This window comes from Sminthopsis crassicaudata, chromosome 2, assembly GCF_048593235.1.
Source record: "Sminthopsis crassicaudata isolate SCR6 chromosome 2, ASM4859323v1, whole genome shotgun sequence".
In the NCBI taxonomy this organism is placed as follows: domain Eukaryota; kingdom Metazoa; phylum Chordata; class Mammalia; order Dasyuromorphia; family Dasyuridae; genus Sminthopsis; species Sminthopsis crassicaudata.
Window position 1 is genome coordinate 318339993 of NC_133618.1, and position 5540 is coordinate 318345532.

General features: G+C 30.0%; 1 non-coding gene across 1 annotated transcript; it reads right to left on the reverse strand.

Annotated features, from left to right (window-relative positions):
• Positions 1-3626: 3626 nt before the first annotated feature.
• Positions 3627-3733, reverse strand: LOC141559319 (U6 spliceosomal RNA). Its single transcript, XR_012487367.1, has one exon. It is a non-coding gene; the product is annotated as a U6 spliceosomal RNA (small nuclear RNA).
• Positions 3734-5540: the final 1807 nt, after the last annotated feature.

Sequence of the window (5540 nt, forward strand, 5' to 3'; positions counted from 1 at the left end):
CATGGTGAATTATTGAATTCCATTGTTTTAATTATTTCTCATCTAATCTGTTCCATTGACTTCTCTATTTTTAACTATCTTTGATGACTTGCTATTTCAGAGGTTAAGAGTTTCAAAAGAGTTTAGTAAAGTTTTAATAGAGCTTTTAATAGTTTTTTCATTATTTTCTTTAATATTTTAGAATGTTTCCCCTACAAATTAGTGGCATTTTGTTAAATTATGTAAAACAGAAGTATCAAACATGAAAATTATGAGTCATATGGTGGCCCACAGAATTCCCAAGTATGATCAAAGCCAGATTAAACTATAATTTGCAAATATTTAACAAAATACATAAAATACAATAAAATATAACATTACAACCTAAGAGTTAATATGCAGCTCCTAGTAATCTTTATGTATGGTATGGTGGCGCATTTGACCACTGTGTTTGAGTGAGTTTGACACTACTACTGTAAAATATTCCTTTGATTATTTCATTGGTATAGCATAAAAACTAGGAATTCACTTTGGTAGTATTGTTATTTTTGTCATATTATCACAGACTAGCCATTGGCACTGAATATTCCTCTAGGTATTTAAGTTGTTCTGTCTTTAAGTTGTAACTTGTACTTGAATCTTTGCAAGTTTTTTATGTATCCATCTCACTGCTGTATAGTCATGTCTGACTTTTTTTTTTTTAGTTGAGATTGAGATGAGACAGCATAATATGTAGTGGATAGAGCAGTGTACTTGGGATCAGGGGATCAAGATTTAATCCTATTTGTCAAACTTCATAGGTACAGGACCTTTGGCAGAACATTAAATATTCTGAGCCTCATTTTCCTCTCTAAAAAAGCACTACATCAATCTGATCTATCATTTATAAATAAATTCCTTTTATCTTAGTTTTTAGTTTTGGGGGAATAAGTATTTTATGTGTGGTACAGTGGATAGATTATCTACAGTCAAGAAGATTAGGGTTTAAATCCAGCCTCAGACATATAATAGCTATGGGACCCCTAGCAAGTTTGTTTGTCTCAGGTTCCTCATCTGTAAAATGGAGATATAATAACTACCTCCTACAATTGTGAGAATCAATAAAACAGTAACTGTAAAGCATTTAGCGCAGTATATCAGACAGCACAGAAATTAAATGGTATTTTGTGGGAAATTTTGAAAAAGTTGAAAATAAAATCTGAAGGCCAGCAAATGACAGAAAAAATATTAGAAATTCAGAAATGCATAAAACTTATGTATAGTAATGTATAATATCAAGAAAAAAAGAGAAGGAAATCCATGAAGTCAAAATATTTTTTCTCTTTTACAAAGAGAAAGTTAAAAAATTTTATGTGGATTTTCCTGATTGCAGGGACTCCTTGCCCATTACCCTCATGATGTGGAATGATGTAAATGCTAGCTATTATTATGATATATTTTGGTAGATTAATCTTCAAGTTTTTAATTGTATTCTGTAATTACTTTGAATGAAATTTGTATTATTACGTTTTGGATTTTATTATGTAAAAATACTATTGATTTTCCGGATTTACTTTGTAGGCTGCAACTTTGCTGAAATAATTTGTTTTCTCACCTCATATATTTGCTGATTCCTAAGAATTTTCTTTCTTTTCTTTTTTTGTGGTAATACATGTACATTCACTTTTTTTTTTTTTTTTACATATTTCCTTATGAATCATGTTGGGAAAGAAAAATCTGAACAAAAGGGAGTCATGAAAGAAAAAAAAATCAGTAGAAAAAAAAGTGAACATAGCATGCATTGATTTACATTCAGTCTTTATAGTTTTCTTCCTGGCTACGGATGGTGTTTCCTATCCAAAGTTTATTGGGATTGCCTTGGATCACTGAAGTGCTGAGAGCCAAGTTTATCACAGTTGATCATACAATCTATCTTATTGTTGCTGTGTATAATATTTTCCTGGTTCTGTTTATTTCACTCAGCATCGGTCTGGGTAAATCTTTCCAGGCTTTTCTAAAATCAATTTATTCATCATTTTTATAGAGCAATAATATTCCATTACTTTCATATACTATAAGATATTCAGCCATCTACATTTGATGAGCATTTACTAATTTTCAAATTCTTTGCCACCACAAAAAGAACTGCTACAAATGTGAGTCCTTTTCTCCTCTTTTTATGATCTCTTTGAGATACAAATCCAGGAGTGACACTGCTGAGTCAGAGGGTACACAGTTTTATAACTCTTTGGGCATAATTCCAGAATGCTCTCCAGAATGGTTGGATCCATTCACAATTCCAAAAACAATGCATCAGTGTCCCAGTATTCCCGCATTCCCTCCAACATTTATCATTATTCTTTCCTGTCATTTTAGCCAATCTGAGAGGTGTGAAGTGATATCTCAGACTTGTTTCATTTATATTTCTCTAATCAAAAGTGATTTAGAGCATTTTTTCATATGAGCATAGATGGTTTAATTTCTGAAAATTGTCTTTTTATATCCTTTGACCATTTATCAATTGGAAAATCACTTGTATTTTTATAAATTTGAATCAGTTCTTTATGTATTTTAGAAATGAACCTTTATCAGAAACACTGGTTCTAATTTTTTTTCCTTTGTATTTCTCTTCTAATCTTGGCTGTGTTGGTTTTGTTTGTGCAAAAAGTTTTCAGTTTAATTGAAAATCAAATTTGTTGTCTGTTTTGCATTCCAATGTTCTCTAGTTCTTCTTTGACCATAAATTCTCTCTTCTCTAAAGATCTGATAGGTAAGCTAACCTTTGCTCTCCTAATTTGTTTACACCCTTTACACCTAAATTATTTTTCCATTTTGATCTTGTTTTGTTATGGGGTGTGAGATGCAGATTTATGCTATTTCTGACATATTTTCTAGTTTTCCCAACAGTTTTTATGAAATAGTGAGTTCTTATCCGAGAAGCTGGAGTTTTAAGATTTATCAAACAGTAAATTACTATATTCATTGAGCATCGTGTTATGCATATCTAACCTATTCCACTGATCCTCCACTCCATTTCTTAGCCAGTACCATGTGATTTTGATGACTATAGCTTTATATTAAAGTTTTAAGTGTGGTACTGATAAGCCACCCTCCTTTGTATTTTTTTTTTCATTAATTCCCTTGATATTCTTGACCTTTTGTTCTTCCAGATAATTTTTTTTTTAGTTCTATAAAATAATTTTTGGCAGTTTGGTATGATGTTGAATAAGTTCACCAATTTAAGCAGAAATATCGTTTTTATTATATTAGCTTGGTCTACTCATGAACAATTGATATTTTTCCATTTGTTTAGATTAGACTTTATGTGAAAAGTGTTTTGTAATTGTGTTCATACAGTTCCTGGCTTTGTCTTGGCTAGACACCGAAGTATTTTATTTTGTCTACAGTTATTTTAAATGGAATTTCTCTTTTTATCTTTTGCTGCTGGGTTTTGTTAGTAACATCTAGAAATCCTGATGATTTGTGTGGATTTATTTTATATACATTGCAACTTTGAAAAATTAACAGCTTTAGAAGTAGATTTTTGAATGATTCTCTAAGGATGTCATTATCTCATCTGCAAAGATTGATAGTCTTATCTCATTGCCTACTGTAATTCCTTCAATTTCTTTTTTCTTTTCTTATTGCTAAAGTCAACAATTTTTTAAAAAAATGTGGAATGCTTCACAAATTTGTGTATTATCCTTGCACAGGGGCCATCCTAATCTTCTCTGTATTGTTCCAATTTTAGTATATGTGCTGCCGATGCAAGCACTAAGGCCAACATTTCTAATATAATATTGAATAATGATGGTGATAATGGGCATTCTTGTTTCACTTCTGATCTTACTAGGAATGCATCTAGCTTCTTCTCATTACAAATAATAATTGCTGGTGCTTTTAGATAAATGCTGTTTATTATTTTAAGGAAAACTGCACTTATTCCTATTTTCTTTAGTTTTTAATAGAATGGGTGCTATATTTTGCCAAAAGCTTTTTCTTGTAACTATTGAGATTATCATATAATTTGTTAGTTTTATTATAGATATGACCAATTATGCCAATAGTTTTTCTTATATTGAGCCAGTCCTGCATTCCTGGCATAAATCCTACTTACTGATAAATTGCTGTATTCTCTTTGTTAAATAAAATATTTAAAAATTTTGCATCGATATTCATTAGGAAGATTGGTTTATAATTTTCTTTCTGTTTTGGTTCTTCTTGGTTTAGATATCATAGAAAGAATTTGGCAGGACTCCCTCTTTGCCTATTTTTCCAGTTTACATAGTATTGGAATTAATTGTTCTTTAAATGTCTGGTAGAATTCACTTGCAAATCCATCTGGCCCTGGAGATTTTTTCCTTAAGGAATTCATTGATGGCTTTTTCAATTTCTTTCTAAAATGGAATTAGTTAAGTAATTCTGTTAATTTGTGCAACTTATATTTTTTATATAAATATTCATCTATTTCAATTAGATTGTCAGCTTTGCTGGAATACAGTTTTTTCCTTAAGCCTGGAAATTCTTACATGAACTGATGCTGAGTGATGTGAGCAGAATCAAGAGAACACTGTGCACACTAACAAGATTATGTGATGACTAACTGTGATGGACTTGGCTCTTCTCAACAACGTGGTGATTCAAAATGCCATCCGCATACAGAGAGCGAGCAATGGAGATTGAGTGAATGTGGATTGAAGCATAGTATTTTCACTTTTTTTTTCTTTCTTGTGGCTTTTTCCCTTTCGGTCTGATTTTTCTTGCATAACATGTCAAATATGGAAACATGTTTAAAAGGATCACACATGTTTCACTTATATCAGATTGTTTGCTGTTTGGGAGGAGGAGGCAGGTAAGGGAGAAAGAAAAATTTGGAACACAAAGTCTTACAAAAACAAATGTTGAAAACTTTTTACATGTTATTTGGAAAGATAAAATATTACTGTGAAACTTTTTTCTGATGATTTCTGATATTTATATCGGACAGCCAATCACATTTATTATAGTATATGGTGAAGATTACTAGTCTAAAATTTTTATTTTGCCAAAAACTGTACTTTTCCCAAAAGTTCTTGTAAATTCTATGGATACTTTGTTGATGAGTTGATCAAACAGAATTACTAAGTATAATTATTTCTGATTTATGCATATTTAATATTACAATGATCTACTTTTCTATTTTTGTCATCTATTTTAAATCATCATCAAATAGTTTTTTTAAATATTTGGAAATATAATTTGGATTCTATAGTGCTTTCTTTCCCAAACTATTTTCATAATTTACTTCCATATTTCACACTTTTTCTTCCCTTAATGTCTAGCTCTATAAAATAACCAATTGATAGAATGATTAGAAAAAACACTAAATCTGTAAATTAACATAACTACTATTGGCATTTTAAAATTCTATTTTTATGGTTCAAACATAAACAAATTATTCTGATCTTTAAAATTCAATTTTGATTTCTTTAAAATATTTTTGTATTGTATTTATATAAGCCTCCAGTGTCTTGGTGGATTAATTTCAAGTATTTTATGAATTTTGTTGTAATATAAAATATAATTTCCTCTATATTTCCATT